Consider the following 22898-nt stretch of genomic DNA (forward strand, 5'->3'; position numbering starts at 1 on the left):
GGATTTTTTGTTGATTCTCCAAGTAGCATTCTAAGTGAAAATTTCCAACGGTCTCCATAACAGGAACGCTCTCTTACTTGTTAGTGTCCCGTGGTGACAGGAGATCTAATCATAAATCAGCTTTCCGTCGGGAAAAGGCAGCAGGCAACATGCGGCCCCTCAGCTGAGCACGGATGTCCTTGCATGACAAGGGAAGAAAAAAGACAATGTTTAATGTGGCATGGATATGGCCCCTTTCACGTTTGGAAACCCTAGCACGAGTATTTCAGCCACCCTCTTGGTCTAAGTCTGAGGGATTTTCATTATTCTAGTAGATGACTGCTTTTGTGATTGAAGTGCAGAAGGAAAATTGTGTTTCAAGTATGCTATTGTGGTCACTTGATTCATTGCAATACTGGTGTTGATAACAACTGATATTGCTTGTGCCAGTATAATTTGCAGTCCCATGTGCAATACTTAGTGTTTGGCAAAAAATGAAGTAGCTAAGACTTCCAGGCTGGCTTATTCAGATCACTCCATCCTTCTAAGCAATGTAAATCTTGCATTGCATTCATTAAAAACCTGAAACGGGATGACTTTCTGTTTTTCCGAAATTCAAGGCACATCTCGCTGTCAAAAATAAATATTCCTTTTAGAGAATTATCTAGCCAACCAACCTTGATTTAAAACGTAAAGTTAAAACGCGGGGTTTGAGGAGTTGTACTTTGGCCAATAATCCTTCTAAGTCTTCAGGCAAGCACTCGTTTAAGAGCTCTCTGCTTTCCTGCCTGCAGCACGGAGGGTAATGGTATGAGTCTCTTGCCTGTGTGACACTTCAGTATATTTGCAAAGCGTGATGTAGGTTAAATATGTATGCATGTATAGTTTGTGTGTGGTGGTCTCCATCTGTCCATGGAGAATAGGAGTTTCTTTATCCACCCATTTATAATGAGAAAGCAAGAAGATATGAGTTACCCTTGTGTAAGTGTAAAGTGCAGAATAATGTCTTTAGAATTCATGGAACTTCAGAAAAAAAATCATGCAAGAAGTATTTTAAATTCCGGGTAATATTAAATTTACATGGTTAAACAAAACAATCCGATCCATACATAATCTGAGTAACGAAACAATCTGTTCATAAAAGTTTGGACGCTTTATTTGGAGACAATACTTGTAATTATCAGTGCCTCCAAGAAAATTAATCTATAGGTGTACCTAAATGAAGACACTGGAAAAAAAAAAACATAAGAGCTTAAAATAGTAGTTAAACTGCATTAATTCACTTTGTGGGCACTCAGAATTTTAGTGACCTTACTTCAGTTTCATTAGTTGATTTTTGGAAGCCATTACATCAAAGTAAAGCTGTTACATTTCTAAGAATCGGAGTTGGTTTAATCTTCAAATTTTCTTAACATTTCTGGGTTTGTGCGGTTAATTTCTTACGCAGAGATGCTTATATTGACAATTCAGTTTATAAAGACTTTGACTATCCAAGTGTTTCAAGGTAGCGGTCCAATGCAGAAGTCCCAACAGAAGTCAAGCTCCTTTCCCATGCTGCGGTCATTGCTGCAAAGGATGTGCAGCTACACAACTGGTATCACGGGGGGGGGGGGGGGGGTGTGTGCGTGAGAATGTTTTGTTCAGGAGCTTCCAAATAATAATGCCACGTGTTCCAAGTAAAACTAAATGTTGTGTATAAATAAGTACTTTAGTAGCACTGTTCTATGAAGGATACATGTTCTGACCTTTTTTATGAGACATTTGATGATGATTTTTTTTTTTTGTTCTGTTCAGAACAGATGTAGCAAAACGCAGAAACCTAAACCGAAGTCCTCTGTCATGCCCTTTACATGGTAATTTACTGTTAGTTTCGCTTCTAGTATGAAAAACCCCAACTTGTTACTATTCCAGTTTGGAGGTGCCATTAACAAATTTAGGTCCAAGGGTTGCTGTCTCTTTCCAATGCATGTACATGGAGCTGAAGGAACAAGGCACAGCTCGTACCAACTAGAGCCAGTCCTACGTTACTTTTGACCTGTGTATACTACAGTTTCCAACTCGCAGCAGCCATTAGCCTATTCTTTCCCGGCCGTGAAACTACGTCACGGCGAAGATGAGGCTGTGGTAGCCGGGTACAAAAGTTAGGTTTCTGGTTTGATACTGAGCTCCCTGCCTTTTCTGTCTCGAGCACACCCTTCCGGTTATACGTAAGTAGAATGCTGTGGATCATGATTTGTGTTTTCTGGTGAACCGGGCCAACAGACTGGAATTATGCAGCTGCTTTTCCCGTTTTTTCTTAGGCTTTTCTGATGGACAGGGCTGAGACTCTTTCATTCCTAATGACAAGTGTGATATACCAGTTCACAAAATGACTGTTTCTGCGCCCCGTTGCTTTCAAAATGTATGCATAATGTGTTGCCAGTTAGGAAGTTAACCTAAATATGACCTTTGATTAAATGGTTAATCTGAGTAATAACTAATCTAATGGATTCCTCATTTTTTATTTTTTTTTTTTATGCCAGGGTTTATTTTAATTTTAAAGCAGGAGTGAAGGTTTACACAGTGCTTTGTAACGTTCCTCCCCACTTGAGAGGATTGCAGGTGAGTGGGAAGAGAGGCAGCTCCCAGCTCCACGTGCTTGCAACTTCAGCTGGACTGTTCCTGTCAGGATCTCTTAACGTAGCAGATACTGTCATACGTAAATAGGATTCAAATCAAATAGAAATCACTTTAGATTATTTTTTTTTTGTATGAGTGTAATTCACAAAGCCGAGTCCCTATAAACTCCTATTAAATTTTGAAGTCTTTTATATATATATATATATATATATATATATATACACACACACGGATGCATAGAGCGTTACTAGCCTTCATTTTTTTTTTATAATGGGAAAATGTTTGGGGAGATAAAACCATAAGCTGTAACTGATCAAGCAGCGGCAGATGAGGATTTTGTTTCCTACTTGATTACCCTCCCTTTCCCTTTTTCAGGCTGAGAACTCAGTTAGAGGTGGCTTGAGAGTAGAATGCGGCTCATTGATAGGGAGGATTTTGTGGAATTTATGGGGGGAAACTGAAGATGTGCTCCAACAAGTGAGGAAAATCAGGGGGAGTAAGGAGAGCAGACTGGAGTGTAGGAGTAGACGTGTCTTTACTTGGGTCCATCCAACCATTTATAAGTGCAGATTTCGGTCCTACTGGACTTTAAAAGCTCTTTGCTGGGAAAAGTAGACTCACTAAACAAATGGTAAACAACTCCAAAGGAAACAGAGCTGATCTGACAAATATTATCTCTATAGCCATACAGAGAAATAAATGCTTTGCTGTAAGAAACATACCATAACTAATTTGTGATCTTCCTTGATAAAGCGACAGTCTAAGGAGGTCGTTTTTGACTCTGCAAACGAGTGCTGTACCGTCGTCATTACTGCTTATTGTGCTGCCGTTCACAAGGCTTGTTTCCTCATAAAATTTAACTTATAAAAGAAATGGAGTAAGCTACTCTTGAAGTTAGCTTAATGGAATAAAACAGATATCATGCTTTTGAATTTCATGGTGTTACCAGGGTTTACCCATGGTTATACTACAAAAAACAATTAGAATCCATAATCACTTCGTCTTGATGAAATCTCTGCCACTGAGGCTTGACTAGTAAACACATAACACTTTATTTTTTGTAACTGAAGATAGCGTTCTGGTTGCCTGACTTTATAGCTAAAGTAAGGCAAGACTCCAGGTAAGCTATATTGACTATAACTGTATCATGCAAATGAGATGAGGGAAATTTACCCCTATATGCTTGTTCTTTTACAATACCTTCAAAATTCTTTTAAGAGGAGTAAAGATTGAATTTATTCTATTAAGAAATTGCATGGTGTATTTTCTCTTTGTGCTTTCTTTTTGCAGAATATTTTCCCTGTGCTTTTTCGTATTTAGAACATGTTTGAGTTTGAAATGGAAGCCTAAAGGTTTTTCTGACGAATTGCTGGGGTCTATTAATTTGTATGGTTCGTTTGTGCTCTCCATAGGAAAGCTGAATTTGCTGGTGCGTACCTTGGTTGTGTCGGAAATGCAGTTATATTTAAAGTGATATCTAGTCCCTGTAATATTTTTTCTATCAGCGTCAATGTATTTGGAAGACTGAGTCTCTGTAAGGTTGAAAAGAGTCACTTTAGGAAATAAAAATAAATCGTATGTGAGAAGTTTGTGAAGGAAAGCTTCAGTGGCCGGTGAAGGCTGTTACAGGAGTACTGAGGGGAGGAGAGGAGCTGTTTAATACCAAGTCTTCCTGTAGCCTGTCAATTTATTCATGCAGTGGACCTCGCAAGCCCAATCCACAGATGCGATTTTCTGCTCCTTGCTGAATAAAACTCAGTGCTGGGTCCTGAGTGTAAAGATTAATTAGTCAGTGAGTGTTAAAGGTCTGTTAAAGCCATTATGGCGTATGTCCGTAGAGACAAATAGGGGCTATAAAACATTGTGTTCGAAACCTAATTTTACATGTGTATTTTTCATTAATAATAATGATGGTAGTAATAACCATAGTCTTTTCATCCTGCAAGCTCTCAAAGGACTAAATGCATAGTGCAGTGCATACTGTGTAGGAAGGATCATGCTTTCCATCGCTGAAATGCCGTCTTTCTGAAAGCATCCTTCCAGTTATGTTGAGCTCAGGTTAATCCTGGCCATTGCGCAGAAAACTGCAGTGCAGGTCATCCAAGTAAGCACTTTTTATCCAAAAATAGTTGTTTCCCGAGTTGAGGGTACTGGACTTACAGATACGTCACTGTTGAAAATGGCAACCAAAGAAGTGCACAGAGTTATGTATATTCTACTTTTTTTTTAGACTTCAAAAACATATTCTTCCAGTTGGTTGCCAGCTTTCAAATAAGCTCCGAGTTACAACATTGGTCAGTGTTTGACTATTTGTCGGAAATTATCAGCTAATTTAATAATTTTTAGCCCTGGACTGAGCTGCAACTCTTCTCCGTGTACTAAAAATGAGTGCCTGCATTACCGCTAGCTTTAAAAGTGAAGCGCTCCTCTTGGCGCGTTTTGCAGACTTTTGCGGGGTTTTGTGGCATTCTTGTGTATGTGTTTGGGGGTTTTTTTTGTGTTTTTTTTTTAAAACTGGTGAAGCTTAAGGCACTTGAGATGAGTGAACTAGCAGATATGGCCTCTCTTACAGTTACAACTGTTCCAGTATGTAAAACTAGAATTGCTATGATACATGTAAAAGTATTCCTTCTTTTCTCGTCACAAAATGAGATTTAAGCAGGGAAGGAAGTCCCAATAGATGCTACCGAAATATGTTGTGGATTTGTTTACCCCATTGAGTCCAGCTATGTGGAACTTGTTTGATTAACGTAAGCCTCTTCTACAGAACTGAAAAGGCAGAATCAAAGCTGACTATATATTCTCTATCTGGTTACACATGAAAAAAATTGCCAACATGATTGGAAGGGAACTTCCTCTTCTAGGTTGGACACTTGTGTTGTCTGGTATTTTCATCACAGTGCCATCCTTGGTTCAGAAGGTGCCAAGATATATTATATCTTAAATATATATATTATATCTTAAATATAGAAGAAAAAAGATCACCTTTTTTGTGTCAAAGCAATGCACTGTCAGGTCAGATTCCCAGATTTTTATGTCAGAATGCTTTCCGGAGTCCTTGTTACACATTGACGTCTTAGGCAATTTTAAATACTTGTTGGTTTTCTCCAGTAATGGAGGGAAAAGTTTGCATTCAGCAATACCTTCATAACCGTTCCGGGGTTTCTTCCTCTCTTAAATCATCTAACTCCTGCAGTTTTAATGGGAGTCTTGCTCCATTAGGAGCAACAGTAAGCTGTTGTTTAAGCTGTTGTGTTGATGTCAAACCTGGAAAGCACAGACAAGAAATGGAAAGATGAACAGACATCCAGCACAAAGATAGCTACATAAAAATAGATGGAGATGATAGTTGTTTTCGTGTCTATGTTAAAGGAAGCTACGGTGCAGGAAGGAAAAGGGTGTTCTTGGCGAGAAGACAAAAAGAAAAGATTTAAAAACTTAGTGGCTCTTACCAGGTTTCTAACTGCAATTCCATAATTAGTACCTAATTATATGAATGTTTTGGAGCCCCCGTGGATAGTCATAGTAGAGGCTTCAAGAATTTAGCACTCTCTCTAAAGAAATTGAATTAATCACTCGCTTTAGCAATGTATTTATATTAGCTAGTGAAGGAATGAAGTCAAAGGGCTAATAGATCTAGTGAGTGAAGCACTTGCTTTTCCGCTGTAGGTCAAGCAGCAACTGCAGATCTCTGAGGAGCACTTATCCTGGAGACACCTTGGTTGCAGTGTGCTGAAGTGACTGACAGAGCCAAGGGTATGACTGACAGCTGTGCTTTTTGGACCTCATCGGAATACCTAATGCCGCTTGAAGCCCTAGCAAAATAGTTCACATCTTATAATGAAAGCTCAGTAATAGAGGTATAATCTCGTACAATAACATTAGTTTATAGAAACACGCTTTATTTCTAACATAGTTATCATCGAAAAGGACTGTTTATTTTATGGTCTAGCTCTCTTTTGAAGTATCTAATTTTACTCGTATGTCTAATATTAATTAAATTGCATGGGAATTGCGAGTGCTGCAGAAGATCTTGTGAAGGTTTTCAGTAATTCAGAATATTTCAGATGCCTCATTTGCCTTTCAGCGTGGCGGTCTATCAACTGTGCACTGGAATAATGCCTGTGTTAAAATTAATACTTGTGCATAACAGTCTTTTTCAGATATGTGCCCATAATTCCTCAGTTGTGTGTATGATAACGATTCCTCACAAATACTCAAAATAGTTACAAACAGTTGCAATTTGGGCCAAAGATTTTTAATTTGCGTAGAAAGGGCAATTCATAATAAAAAATTGCAAAATTGGAGAATGCGTGTTTATAGTCACAAGTTTGGATTTAGTTTTTGGCGTTTTCAGCACTTCCCTGTTTTGCTCGTGAATTTGTTGCAATTCATGTATTCGTATGTCAATGTAAATATGTATTGCTTACTAGTGGTTAGAAAAGCCAGTGCAGACTATTGATTTTCAAGATGTGAATGACCGTAGACAGCAGAGAAGGACGAGTGCTGACAATGTATCAGGCAGGGTCAAAATGTTTGCAATTTGCAAACAATAAGTAGCGACAGTAAAAGTTTTTAACAATGGATGTTTCAGAGGGAAAAATAACATCTTGGTAATCTCAGTCACTGAGGACTGAGAAGAGGCAGCAGTGTTCTTTGTAGATGGATTGCGAGACCATATTGTGGCTTTTTTGTCGTCTTCGCCTTCTAAATTTCCCTTTCAGCCGTTTGCTGCAAACCTAGGCTTGAATGATTGGTTATTTACGTGTAATGTGAATTCAGTTCTTCTAATGTTTAGTTATCTCACTATTGCATTGTTTCACTGTATGCACGTTTATAGATAGTAGCCTTTTCATTTTTACTGGCAAAATAAAAATAGTTTTGAGTGCGTTTTGAACATGAAAATTAGGCTAATTTTTTAGTTGCTTTTTAAATCTTAACGATGTATTTGTATTGTACAAATTATGTGAATGGCTCATGTCTAACTTTAATTATAGCGCTACCATTAACAGAAAGAAAGCGAAGTTGTGAGTGGTGAATCTGGTATCCTTTATGTATGGTTATTTCCTAGGGAGTAGAGGCTCGCAAAAGCCAGTAACGATGTATAATTTAATGCGTACGGTATGGCTAGCAAATGAAGTGCCAGAAGTTGCATCTCAATTTAGGCAGGTATTTGCTGGATTCGTTCTACAAACCTCCACAAATACTACAAATGCAGGTTGTGAATATAACATTGTAGGGTAGCAATTTATTACACCGTAATTTTGTTTGTAGCGCTACTGATTAGCAGCTTCACTGGGGTGGCTTAAAGCTCGACTCTTTGTGGAATAGACATTTGTGGTATAGCAGTGGCCGACAATTACACATGCCATAGTTTTTGTCGTTTTCATATGGGTATCATTTATTAACAGCAGTATCTGAATTAGCATTTCAGAGGTTTTTCAGGCTAGATGATTTTAACCGCTCCTTCTCACATGAAAGTCTTAATCGCCTTCACAGCGCCGACCCGTGAAGTATAGGAAATGACTATAGGGAGTCTGTACCTGATAAATGTACCTTCTAATGAGGGTCGTAGCAACGTGGACTTCTTTGGGGGGATGTCTCTCGCCTCCCCGCCCCGAGGTGAGGCACGTGTGGCAGGCAGAGCCAGGCAGTAGAGGGGTCTGTGCCGCGAAGGTGTGAGATGTGGTTTTGCAGTCAGGAGTTGCACGTGCACTCGTCGGAGGGAAGGTGTGAGGCTCGGTGGTGGACTAGCCCAAGCCAAAAGGGCTCGCCTGTGTCTTCAGGAAGCTCTCTCAGTAGTAGCTGTTCCGGAACGGGTGGGAGTGGAGCTGTTGCACCCCAAGCTCTCCAAGGGGCCCTATCTGCGCGCAGGTCCCGGCGGCGGCGGCGCGCGGTACCCGGCTCAGCAAGGGCCCTCTCCGGCTCGGAGAGTCTTCCTTTGTTTGCAGATCCCAGGCCTGCCTCGCCGTGTCAGTGATAACTAGATAAAATATACATCTTGGCTTTGGCCTCGTTTAAAAGGTTTAGGTGCTGGGGCCTGTTTGTGGCTTTGGGATCAATCTTTGACTTGTGTCACAGTTGTTAAAGTAGGTATTAATACAAAATCATAAATTTGTGTAGTGTTCAACTTCTCTGTAGCTGTCTATCAGAAAGTTCTGAAGTGGATTTCTTTAAAGACTCCCTCTCTCCTGAGGAAAAGGGGATAAGGCAGTGTGTCCCTGGACAGGATCTATGACTCATTATGTCAATCAAACTCCACTTCAGAGGGGAATAAAGAGATTTGTATCTCAAAGCTGTGCATAACGACTTCTCGGCTTTTCATTTCATATTTATGAGCGGTTTACTTTGAAGTGTTTATCAGGCAATACGCAGAAACATGAGAGAGCATTGCCTGAAACCATGTTCAAGTGTCTAATCTGTTAAATGCTTGCTGAGCAGGCTAGTTCATCAGTGCATGCAATGCAAAAAAGAGAGAAAAAAATAAACTTTCTGGGGTTTTGAGGTTTTGAAGCAGAATCTTTATATTAACAATATAAAAAGGATTAATAACGCCAAGCATTTTGAAATAAATGTAATATATGAAACTTACAAAAGTTGGCTGTGTTCTGTGTTAAGTAGATAAATAGTTCTTTGCTTGAAAGGAAGCTTGACAGTACTTAATACCAAAACTATACAGTGCCACATCTGCTCTTAAGACAGAAGTATACAGTGACCACAAGATTCTCACTGTTAATTTTGAAGGCTTCAGGCATTCATAAAAGCAGACTTCTGTAGCGTTCTTCCCCCCCCCCCCCCCCCCCCCCCAAAAAGAGCAAGTTGCTGATAACAGAAGTGTTAAAAGCTGATAAAAGAATAGCAGTGGCATTAACTTGCAATGGAAACACATTTTTGGCAGTATTACCCATTTGCTGCGCGCTGTGCCTGCAGTGGAGCTCTGACGAGGCAAGGATTGTTAAACAGGTCAAAGATAAAAAGGCAGTATTTTAGCTAAAGTGGAAACAAAATGACAGTGTTTTTCTCATTTTAATATAGCTCCGGTGGGTTAGCTAGAAGTGGGCATAGGCCTGATGATCGTTGTTTCGCTTCCCTGTTCACAAATTTTCTGATACCAGCCCTCTGAAGCCAGGCTTTACTAATTCTGGCGAGATGTGACTGGTCGAACCAGTCCTGTGAAGCGGAGGACGTACAGACTGCAGCGCTAACAAGAGCGCTCCAGCCCACAAATCCACGCTGGAAAATTCTGACACCTATGTGGTCAGTGCACAATATTTACTTGGGTAAGTAGCTCTAGGCTGTCCATACCTGTTATCCTGCATGTGCTTTTAAAAGCAACATCGCTTTAGAGCTCATTTTCAAACACATTCTTAGATAATAGTAATTTCAAAAAGAATCAAGAGGAACGTGATTAGTTCAGTGTTTGATTTTAACCAGGCCGTCTTTCATACCATTTTATGATTTTGCACAGATCACTTCTGTTTTCAAACAAAAAAAGTATCTTTCCCCTCTACAGAGAACATGGTTGACTTTGAATGACTTGATTTGTGGGTCCCTCGTTTTGGACTTCTTAGTCATGCTTAAAATGACTTGGAGGACCACAGTTGATCAGTACTGTACACTTCTGATTATCTAGCTATAGATTTCTCTTTTGGCTTTCCAGATCAGAAATCCGTAAACTTTTGGCTTGTTTACTATTTTACGTTGAGGGTTCCTTCTTTTGGCTTTCCCATTGAAGGGTAAAATGGCTATCTCCTTGGTTATATAGCTGTGCACGTTGTTTGCCAAATTCCCAGTTAAAAAAAATATATATACCACTTCCCCCCCCCCCCCAAAAAAAAAAAAGAAGCTTTAAAACATATGCTGTGTTCAGTTTCCATAACAAAAGAATCAAGGGTAGTTTTCCAACACAATGCCTGTTCCCTGTTCTGAAGTCATTAAAGAGATGACAAAGAAGAAAATAGAGCAAGCAAATGCCTTTGAGAACCAGAAATCTGAAATTTAAATAGATGTGCTGGCAAGTTTTAATATGCTTAGCTGAATCAGAGGTTCATCAGTCTGAAAGTGATGGATAAATATGTGAAGTATCCAGAGCCTGTCATGGTAGTTTAAGCCATCTGACGCTACTGTCCAGCTTTGCCCATGTGCTCTATCACACCGGTAATTAAGAAAACAATTTCTTCAGATAAGACAGTGACTGAAAGGCCACAGGCAAGAGATGTACAACAGTACCAGACAGCCACAGTATTTCTGTCAGTGTTCACATAATGAAAACACAGACTGGGAGAAGAATGGGCAAACTCTCATCCAAGGTATCCTGTAAGCAGGAGAAGAGAGATTTATTTTTTTTCCCCCATCCCTAGTCGTCGGGGCTGTCCTTATCTACTCCATACTCCCTTTCAAAATAAATCTGTTTTTAGGTTGAAAACTGCCTGTGACTCCCATATAGCCAAAAAGGAAATACATGAACTAGCCTAAAGTGCTTCTTTACAAAGGGTTGAGAGGTTAAAAAGTGTGAACTAATGTGAGGATTAATGAATAATCCAATCTAATCTCCCTCTTGTTAAATCTAAGGAATTCTGTAACTGCCAAGTTTAAAAAAAATAATAAAAATTAATGGCGTCGTGTGATACCTAGGTATACTTGACCTTTATCAGCGAGATGTGAATTTGTCATTTCACCTGATCTGCAAGGCACTTATGAAGCAAGTAAAGGCACTTATGAAGTGAGATGACGTGTGTGTTAAAAATAGTCGGATAACACAGCCTGCACAGCAACTCTTTTTCAAACGAACCAAATTTTGGTCCGGCTGTCTTTGTAGTATTTACTGTGGTAGCTCCTAATAATAACACCTCGCTAAGGTTTTGGTTTAGACCGAAGATTTGTAATGCAGAACTAGACAACAGAGAAGGGCTAGGCAGTAAAGCGTTTTTTATTACAACTGGTTCTTGATGCAGAATACTTGACCTAGTGGGGGCAAATCAGTTTTTCAAAATCAGTTCTTAAAAATCAGAGCCAACGTTTTCCCACGCATGAAAGAAGATTTGACAAAAATCATAGTTCTAGTGGAGGTATCTTGATATTGCCTCTTCAGAGGCTCGCACCCTGCTACCTGTTAAACTCAATGCTGGAGTGGTGGTTGGAGCTTAACGTACTGCTTGGCTCATTTGCATCTCCGTTCTGCCATTAACCAAATTAAAGTCGGTGCCAGCAGTCCTTCAAATCTTAGACAAAAATGGAAGGGAAAGGACGGTGGAAGGGCAAGGACTGGCCCTATTGTTGAAATGGAGTTCTATAAAAACAAAGGCATAGTTTCAAACAGCAGCAGGTTAGAATAAACATAATCTAGAAGCTATTTGTTGGCACATGCCGCAAATCTTCACTTCTGTTCGCTGAAGAAGAAAAAGGGACAAGTAATCTAGATTAAAATTAAAGCACTGGAACTGGAATTCTAAACCACTGGAACAGACAGAAATTTAGATGAAACAGAGACACAGATTGCGCTAACCAAGCAGAGCTGTGCTGCTGAGGTGGGGAGAGAAAGTTGGAACAGCACGCGCCGGCCACCACCGCGGCCCAAGAGCAGCAGGCTACAACCAAGATGTTGCACTTGGGTAGACGATGACGAGCCAAAAGCAAATCAGAATAGCAGCGTGTTTTGTGTGTGTGGAAGACGCCGCTGTAGGGAAGGAAGAGGCACGTGGACGGAGGCTGTATTTCTTACTTCTGTAGTTCTGTAGAAGCCCGGTAAGAGCAGTCAGTCCCAGCAATGGAACCGATAGATGTGCTGCACTGTTGCCTATAGCATTGCAGCTATTGTACGTGCCAGAAAGGCCGGGATGGACTCATTTTCTGTGTTCACGATCGTATATGCAGTCTACAAATTATAGTCATTGGTAGATAACAGGATTTCTTTTATTAAGGGCGTATATTTCATCTGTAGCAAAGTTCAGGACCAATAGTAATCTGAATTGGTGCCAACTGTTCCATTTATAATACCACAACTGACTGGCTGTGAAAATAACCAATTATTTTACTAGGATTAAAAATGAAAAGCTGAAAGCAATTTATATTGCAATCAAACAAATAAAGACGTTTCCTGATCTCTTCATAAAACGAACTCAAGTGATGAATAAAAGAAAATGTGGTCGTGTCTGGTTCTTAGTAGGTATACTGTCTCACAGAGCTTAATCTGTTTTCCTTGATACCTGATTATAATATATATATCTTTTTCTCCAAAGTTACAGTGTTCAAATGATTTTAGTTTCATTATTCTTTAAGTTTGGCAGAAGGCTTATATAGATTTGTTCAATATGCTTTTTTAAATTCATATGGTGCTGCATTTAAATTGTTTGTTTGAATTTTTGGGGAAGCCGCTCTTTCCATTTTAGATTAATTCCTTTGTCAGTTCTCAAAGTCGTTGACGTTGGTCTACTGGTTGTCCTCCCGGCAGGATTAGAAATACAGAGTTAAACGCATCACTGGCATTTCTAAAACCTGTCATGACCGACATCGTTCGGAGTGTGAACACAGAAGTTCCGAGTCAAATAATGGTCTAAACTGCTTTTGTTCTACTGTATAGGATACAATTTACATTACCGTTATTTCTAGGTGACATGATGTTTACGGTGAAGTAGCACCTTGTAACTAAACAGCTGACAGCTGCTACTGCTCAGAAATCTTTATGTGTGCCTGGGGACCTTCATAAAATATAGAGTAACCATGTTCCTACCTTGTGAAGCAAGGTATAAAAGAAAACAATTACGGTTTTGTCTATGATGGCAGCTGATTCAGTTTTTTCGAGAGTCCCCAATTAAACAGTTATGAAGGTGTGAAAGCTTATTACCTGTGACTTCTACTGTTTCTTGAGAGCACAGTGTATTTATCAAGCCATGAACAGTGGTTTACTTTTTACTGCTTTTCAAATCTCGATTTAGCAGTATAAAAATAAGAAAAGGCTTTTCATGAATTCAGCAAATTATCACCAGCTAATTTATGCCCTGCTAGTTGCCTACAGATTTGCATAGAAACCTTTCTTAATAATTGAACTCAGATTTGTGTATTAATGAAGATTAGTACCCGTACAGTGATTTTATCCCAAAGTACTCATATCTATATATGTATGGTCAACTGAGGGTTCTTTTTTCTGGAGACCAAGGAGAACTCTCTATAATTTTCTAACATAGCTACAATGCTTTTTCATCAGAAGACCAGCATCTCTGTGAGCTAGACTAGAATGCAAATGCAAAATACCATTTTTTAGCGGTGGAAACTGAGATTTTAGATTATGTGGGTACCATGGTCTAATTATTGAACTTCTTTTGTGCCAGATGAGCCTAGCTGTGCGTTTCAAACATGGGTAGTCAGTACAGATGATAAATGCTAGCTCTTCTCTGTCGGGGTAGCACTTCGTTCTCTCCTTATACTATCTTTAAAACTGACTCTACTTTGAAGTTGGCATTTTCCAGGGAGCCGTAGTTGTTATTCCTTCATAGGAAAATGCTATGCTAGTGTGATAGGAGATACTATCGGGTGTTGAGCAGGTTGGTAACGTGAAAAGGCAATTTGAAAATAATTCTTTCTGCGTTCTGTTACGGTAGCTATCACTTTATGTACACAAACGTAGCAATCTTTATGGTGCTTCTGTGGTAAATTTTATTTAGAAATTCGTGATCTCTAAAAAGGAACAGGCACGTAACAAAATTATTCCGTAGTTTGAGTCATTTTGGACTGGAAATAGAAAATATGCACTCTAATTCCTTTTCGTAAGATTCCATCTGAAAAAAAAAACAACCCAGACCCCCTCCAAAAACCAGTGTTACTTTGATGGTGTTTGGACTGGAGCTGGGGAGTTTACAGCAAGAACATCATGACTTGCCGCGAAGCTTCATGTTCTCTTCTTTCTTTGCTGCTCGTAAAAGAAGTAATAGGAACTGAATTTTAGTCATTGACAACCATGTTCTTGCTGGATTTGTATCACAGTACATAGCTGGGAATTGGTACAGATTTTATCCCCAAAATGCACTATTTGTCACTGCAGAGGTACATTAGATTATTTGGACAGTTCTGTTAGCAAGATGTTGTTGTCTACACAGATTAAAAAAAACAGAATTTGTGCTGTTTTTGTCCCTGTCTCAGGTTCTGTGGGTTGCTCTCGGTCTTTCTTTTTAATATGTGGAAGTTAGTTTCTGCTGGTCCCCAATGCTGCACAACAGCCCAGTTGTTAAGTTTGTACTTTTGTGAATGTATTTTGGCGTGAATAATGTGGCATAACTACTTTTAGAATGCTAAAATGTCTACTGTCACATCTGCAGAAGCGTTTCCAGTCTCGTTCGCATAGAAAAGGTGCATTGTTGTAGTTTTAAATGCAAAACATTTCTTGTGTTTTCTTGTGTTTTCTTGTCTCTTTAACAAAAAGTGCAGAAAATAGGATTGGAGTTGTTTTAGATTACTGGCCATACTCATGGACTCGCTAGACACTAAGTAGCCCTAAAAGGAGCAGATTTTTTTCCCTTCTGCTGGAGGTTGCCCTGGGAGCCATCATGGACACGGGACATGCACAATGCGTACCTGTATTTGCATAAGTATCTTCAGCGCACAAAGCCCTGTGGATTTTTAATTTGATTTTGATCACAAAACGGTCATCGCCTTCTAAACGATAGATGGTAGATCTCATTAGAGATGAGTAGATATACGGAGACGCCTAAAGTTGCTTTGAGAAAGGAAGATCTTATTTGCCTCTTTATGTGTTTTGTATCTGAGTTTACATACGTTTCTTAAAATAACGCCTCAAAACTTTGATAGAACAAACTGTTCAGGTTGAAATTTGCCAGGAATTCTGTCTGCTTTGGATTGATTTTTTTTTTGGAGACCGGACAGGGAGTATCTGACTGGTTGTGAGAACGATGCTCGAGCAAATAGGTTATTTTGCTTGCAGTGAAAATACCACGTGACCGTTGTGTTGATGAAACGGAAGTATCTCCATCCTTGGAATCAGAGATTCCAAGTTTGGAAAATCTTTCCCCGCTGTCTGTGCATCTCTGCTGGAATCTGACAGAGCGACTGGGGCTGGACTGCAGAAGGGATGAAAGCTTGCCTGTGTGCCGAGGAGCTGCCGCCGGCCGGCGGGGTCGGGTCTGAGCAGGACTTTCCCAGAGCTGTTCCCGCGCTGCTGCCGAGCACCCGCACGGGCAATAATAGGGGAGGCTCAGCCCTGAATTTGCTTTCAGCTGGCACCTAATCAGTGAGGAGGAGGAGGAGGAGAAGTGCGCCTAAGCAGAACGCAGAAGGGCGAAGCAGCAGAGGGGAGAGCAGAGCAATTGCTTACGGAATTGCATTTTTTTTTTTTTTTCCTGTCTCTTTCAGGTTTCAGAATTGACAGATCTGTAGGAATAACACATCCCTTTGTAATAAATGAAGCTGTTCTCCCTTTAACGTTCTTCAATGCTGGGAAAAGTTGGAATACTTACAATAAATGAAAGACCGCCTGAGAAAGTAAAACGGTAGCCTGAAGAATTACATTTTAACCTGAGCTGTGTTGGGGAGATAATAAATCATAATCGTGCTTGCCACCTAGCTCCCTCCTCTTCTCCTCCCAAACCCGATTTTGTCCTCAGTTGAGACTGGCATTTGAGGAGAAAACAATAAATGCATACTTCGCCCTAAACTAGCATATAATTAAAAAGTTCAACACTGTAAGGTGATGCCAGAAATACCATTTTTAGATGGTGCTTGTTCTGCCAGAATTAGTGTGTGCTCTGGGAAGAGGCTGTTCTATTTTCCCTTTCCTTAGTTTAAAGCTGTAAAATGGGGATGATAAAAGCTCACCTCACAGGGAGGTGAAGATAAATGAAGTAATGTTTGAGATGTTCTTGGAGACTACATTCAGCACAACCGTAGGAGATGTGTATGAAGTAATTAACGATACTGTGTTCTCTATTTGGTATATAAAGACTGAATGAGGAAGGTTAAAAAAAAAAAAAAAAAAAGAGTAGCACCAGTCACTTCACTGAAGGAGGAAATTTTTCTGAAAAAATAGAATACGATCACATAACTGAAGATTATATAATATTGTGAGCTAGAGTGAAATCTCATTAGGTGCCTGGTTTTATAAACCTTATGATTTTTTTTTTCAGTGGATATGAATCTAATGTATTAATACTGTCAACAGACTTATTGTCAAAAAGAGAAACATCTGTATCCCGGTATTAGGCTCGGGGATCTCCGAGTCAGAAAGAAGCAAGGCGTAAAGAGGATTATAAAAAAGACAATTAAAGGATTTTGCTGTCATTGATGAGAGAAGCTAGAAAATATATTTCAGATTCAAACCACGTGTTGTAATGTATGTGTGGATTTCTGTTTGCTGCTTCTCGTCAGTTTGCTGCAGAAGGGACCGAGGCTGCCAGAGCTTCACTTTGAAGAAAACCGTTGTTTCTGTTAAATTTTAAAAATTATTGTCTGCATCCTACAGTGTTAGTATTTGTAACAAGATTTCACGATGCACATCTATATTCTAAATTTCAGTAAGCGTTACTGGAGCGGGGTGTGTATGTACACACGTGTGGGCTGGGTCACAGCACGGCGGAGATGGGCATCAGGACCTCTGTGCTGTTCTCATACTCCTCAGTAACACCTGTGAAGCGTTTCCTGATGCCTTTGTCACAAGTGCGTTCTATGAAAGCAGGATTTATTATAATTAGGTCGTTAAAGTTCACATTCAGTTATAAACTGTTTAGCTTTCCTGACTAGCAATACCTGGAATTTAGTGATCTTAAATGAAGACATGTCATCTGTGAATCTTCTTAGCGGGCAGTAACAGAAACGTGTAGGGAGCCCTGCTGTTGTTAACCCCCAGCTATAGATTTTTAAAGATCTGGAACAAGGTACAGCTTGTTCATTATTGTTATGTTCAGATTTCTAAGGAATCCATTCTCTGGTATTTTTTACTGTTTGATCAGTGGAGGGTTTGTTCCGCAGGAGCTTACGCTGTCCCTTCGCCGTGCTAGCAAAGGACTACGAGTAGGGAAAAATGGATTGAGAGTTAGGGAATAGGGGTGTGAGGAGAGTCGGGGTAAAGAGTTCTGTCTATGTAATAATGTTTGTGAATATTACAAAGGGGAGGAGAAGCTAGCCAGTAAACCTGTAGGTTGATGGGTCTCGTGGCTAGAGTGGCTAATATCTCCTCTCTCCTACCTGGCCTCCCGAACCGTGGGATGCCTCCTCTACTGGGAGGGATCACAGTGAAACAAGAGCTTATCTTTTCCTTGTGCTTTTCTTTTTGAATTTGTGCTTTCTTCAGAAATGGAATATTGCAGTCATTGTTATATCAGTGATGCTAAGAGAGAGAATTTTCCAGGCATGTTTCATGCTAATATTAAATTTGCCACAGAGGCTATTCATCGTGATTACGTGGTTAAAATTCCTGTGTGTTGCACAGAAAAGGTACTTCTGATTTAAGTATATTTAAACCTTCAGAAAGATGCAGTATATTTTATAATTATGTATCAAGGGGGGAGGGAAGGTGGACACTTATAAAATCAGTATGTTATACATTAATTTTTTTTTTTTAAAAAAATTGTAAATAAAATAGCAGAAAAGCTTCAAAAATGCAGGAAGGACAGTAGCGTATTCCTCAGCTTAGGTTTGGAGCCTCAGTTTGGAGTATCTGATAGTGTAGAATTAAGTGAAACGTTTTGTAAAGAGGATCTTTAACCGTGGGAAAATAATAGTATTGAAACAGGTGAAATACAAAGAAGTATTAAAAAGATGGCAGTTGTTTATTTGATAAGGAAGATGAGTAAAAAGGGTAAATGTTAAAAATGTGTACGATTGAGTGGATTAAAAAAAAAGATTGTAGTCATCTGTTCTCCCTGTCATTATAATAAATGAATGCATAAAGAATTGAGGAAAACTAAGTGTGCATCAGAGTTTGTTAAAAAGAACGACCTCTTCATATACCACAGATTGGAGCTAAGTTGCGGTACTCGTGCCAGCAAAAATCATTATAGCTATGAACGTAACCAAAATTGGAGAAAGGATGGGATGTCGTTAGTAAACGTGTTCTTGTATTCCTTACTTCTTGTGACTGATTGTAGTAGCAAAGAATGTAAGTGATACTACCCTTTTGATTTTAGACTTAGCCCGGTTTTGAACTGCTGAATGTTAAAGGCAAATTTATCATATCTGTGCATTGCTGGTGTCGGATATCTTCCTCTGAGGCATCTTGTAGCGATCACAGCTGGATTAGATTAATCTTCAGAAGGGGAATTCATGCAATTTGTAATTACCCAAATGAGACCTCTGCCTAGAGGTTAGGTGAAAGTAACCTTTGCTTATATGGTAATGCTTTCTAGTCTTAGCTGAGATAATGAGTAGAATTGTACGTCGTTGAATTAAACACCCTTTTAGTATTTATACACTAAATAACTTAAGTGGTAAATTTCTGTAAAAGGAAATATGCTCCAAAGATAATAGAAGTAAGCTACTAATTAAAAGGAAAACATCTTTTCTACTCTATTGAGAAACTATTCACAGCATGTAAATTATGGGCAATGATGATCAAGTGCATAACATTGTGTTACACTTCTAAACCAGTATGCTACTGCTCTATTTTTGTATGAGAGATTACATACACCTTAAGGGAGCAGATGGTATTAACTGCTTTTCTTTAATGAAAATGTTCTAGTGATTTCTGCAGGTGGAGGTGGAAGCTAACCAGCTCTGTTGCATATGAAAAAGCAAAAAAAAAAACCTTGTGACATTTTTTTTTTGGGTGTGTTCTTCAAGAGAAGGAGGTTTCTTTCTTTTCCACCGATAACGATCTGATGTTATTTATCTCTTTTCACTTAGTGTCGCCAGCGATAATAGTACATGCTGCAAGAATCTGAAAGAAAACACCCTTAAGTTTTGAATGTGCAAGAATGGATTCTGCCTGCATGTTTCAGTCCTACTTCCCAAGTGACGTTTCAGTAAAATGGGGTTACTTTCAACTCCATGCAAGCCCTAGAGATAGAGTACGCTATATAACACTAAGAAGCCATCCATCTGCCTTGACTGCTAGTGCTAGTAGCATGTTTTAGCTCATGGAGCAGACTTCTCACTGTAAAAACACAGCAGTGCAATTCGAATTCCCAGGGTAGGGTGAGCAACAGGTACTGCTGCCCTCCTTTCTTCACTCTTCTTCTAGGAGGTCTTCATTTGCTTCGTCTCCTAATCACTTAGAGAGCTGTAAGGAAGATACACCTTGAAGGAGACACTAAATCTTAAGCCCAAGCCAGGCTGTGTCTATGTTTGCTTGCTCCAGCTCGTAGGGGCTGTAGTTTCTACCGGCAGCGGGGGTAAGGAAGGCTGCATTGGTCTTGGTGACCTTTCCGTCACTGGGATCCCATATGCAGTGTTCTTCCAGTATGAGTGGCTATGAAATGAGTTAGATATTTTCTCGTTATTTGTGAGACTGTACTTTATTTGCAAAGTAATAGTAGGATTCTTTCTGCTGTGAATTACTGGATAAATGATTTTTGTGCATCCAGACCTGTATTTATCCTCTATTGGAATTTACAAGGGTGGTCTACTAATGCCATTAATACCTTACTGCCCAATAATGGCTGAGCCAATAAGGGAATATTATATTAGTGAAAGCAGTTCATATGGTATTCAAGAGATGCGGACACTTTCATTTTAGTGAAACGAGGCATGTGGGAGAATATGATCCAGATCCAGAAAAGGTCTGGAGAACATAACTACAGTGTCTCTATCTCCTTTTCTTCAGATTTTACAGTAAATTAAGGTCTGTGAAGGTATCAGGAAGTGTAATAGATATAGATACTTTTTTATATATTTAGATATAAAATATATCTGAAAAATATATAAAATACTTTAAGTATATATCTGAAAAATGCTTTTATAGATGTATATATAAAATTAATGTATGTATATAGATGTGAAAAACATCTCCAAAATATGTTCTGATGTGGTTATCTGTGGTTATCCAAGGACAAGTTATTCTGCCATTGTATGCTGTCTTGCAGAACACTCTCAAATAATATTTTGCAGAGGCAAACGCTGAAAATTAATAAATAAAACTAATTTAGATTCTACCAGAGAAAGAACATGGTTTTGCTAGAGAAGGAAATCTCTAGAATATTTCATGTCTGTCATCGGGATGCTTGAGATTTTCTGTTGTAAAGACTGTAAGGAGATTTCCGAGAAGCGGCATAGAAAATCCTCTCCCAGAGGCTCAGAGGCTGATTCCATTTGTGTTCTTGAGTTGATCTGATCCACTTCTCAAATGTTGTAAATTTGGTCAGTTTTCAAGTCTTTTTCTCTGTGTTTCTGGAAGATGCCAAGCTCCCAGATAATAAAACTCAAATGGATGAATGAATTGCACAAATACTGTATTTTCCTTCCACTTTCAGTGCCTTTACCGTTTTTCTCAGATAAATAAAGTACGAGTTTCTCTGAAGATTGCTTTTTGCATCAGATGTTATAGTCAGATTTTGATGTCAATACAGGATGCTAATCAGAGTGAAATCATCTGGGCTTGTAATGGCTGTTAAAATCCAAAGAATATCATTAAAATGTTTTACTGTGTATGTACAACAGCTTAATTAAGCTAATATGTTCATAATTGGTGTGTGTTTGCAGACATTTATGCCACCAGCAAACAAGAAAACTTGAAAAACTTTACTTTCATGATGAGTTTGTTAATTTTAACATGTATCTCATGTCAACACACACTCTACCTATGTAGGTCGAAGTGTGGGGCTCCCATTTTTTTATATATTTTATATTTTGGGTTGATTTTGACCTTTGTTTTCTATGAGTCTGAGGTTAGTTTGCTAATATGGCTAAAACAAAACTCTAGTCAATTGAGGCGTTTCTGTTAAATGTCTTCTGAAATTGCCCGTGGTTAAAATTTACATTTTCTTTTAAAGTAACTTTGTTTCGTCTGTCATGCTAGGGCTCTTATTTAAAAAAGGCAAAAAATCTCTAGACTGAAGTGCACTTGAGAAGCTCATTTTTAGGACTGTTCAGTTCACTGCTTTTGACTAAACCACAAAATTTCTGATTACTGGAATAAATATTAGGAGGCGGGTTAAAATACACTCCTACCTAGGAGGGTTCGGGTTTATTTGGTGTTGATGAAAGAGAGCTGACTTTTTTTAATGTCAGCTTTTTTATATTCTTTTTCAACCTTGACACTGAATGCTTCATTTCTTTAGAAGCATCCGGTCGGTGATGCTTCTTTACCTGACGTTGTTGGCCGCTCTCTCCCTGCTGGCCTGTTTACTGGTTAACCTAGGGGTGAAAGAGAGTACTTCTCCTCCCTCTCGTCTTGCCCAGTGGGGCTGCCTGGCCGTTGCTGGATGAAGACCCAGATCGGTCTTCCGGTTGAAATCAGTCCCCTTCCTTTAATTGATGAGCTCTAGGAATAAATGTTAAGTAGAGCCCAGTTCTACTTTCTGCAGAAGTGTGCATACATCCCATATCCAAAAAAATACTTTAACAGCTAGGTATGAGGCTGGAGAGGACTGATACAGATCACAGTATCACAGTATGCTAGGGATTGGAAGGGACCTCAAAAGATCATCTAGTCCAATCCCCCTGTCGGAGCAGGAACACCTAGATGAGGTTGCACAGGAAGGCGTCCAGGCGAGTTTTGAATGTCTCCAGAGAAGGAGACTCCACAACCTCCCTGGGCAGCCTGTTCCATAGATGAACCATGTAGATTTAATATGTATGATCTTTCCTGGGTCTTCTGTGAAAGAAGCTGTCATACTTTAAAAAAAAAAAAAAACAAACAAAAAAAAAACAAACAAAAACCAAACCAAAACACAAACCCCCAACTGCTTTTGTATAAAATAAAACTGCCATTTTAGAAACACAGACTACAGATCCAGTTTCCCTGTGAATTTGCAGTTCTACTGCTGCTCACTTCAGTCTGTTCTTCATTTTCGACGCTATGTAATGAAGCTAAAATCACTTTTCTTTTCAAGAACCTTTGAAAGCCTTAGAGACCAGTGAACGTTTCCCTATATTTTATTATTGTCCTGTTCATTACTGTAGGAAACAAACACATAAGCAGAAATCAGCCAGCGAGTCTATACTTTCTGAGAACCCTCGGGGACTCCATGTGCTTTAAAAATGTATGAGACTTTGTCCACTGAGTCGTTACTAACTGCTAAAGGTCACATGCTTTGACATTGTTCCTGAAAGTTTTGCCTTTAAACCCGGTGACCTCCCGATTTGGTGTTGATGCACACTTTCTTCTTGAATATGAGGAAAAAAAGATAGCAATAACGATG

General features: G+C 39.2%; 1 protein-coding gene across 4 annotated transcripts in view; it reads left to right on the top strand.

The window, feature by feature from the left end:
• TENM2 (teneurin transmembrane protein 2) overlaps positions 1-22898 on the top strand; it is a gene marked incomplete at its 5' end in the record, with an annotated part of 543931 nt that overhangs the window by 19850 nt on the left and 501183 nt on the right. The gene's annotated exons all lie outside the window — the stretch shown is intronic.

This window comes from Vanellus vanellus (genome assembly GCF_965231255.1).
Source record: "Vanellus vanellus genome assembly, chromosome: 13".
Taxonomy (NCBI): Eukaryota; Metazoa; Chordata; class Aves; order Charadriiformes; family Charadriidae; genus Vanellus; species Vanellus vanellus.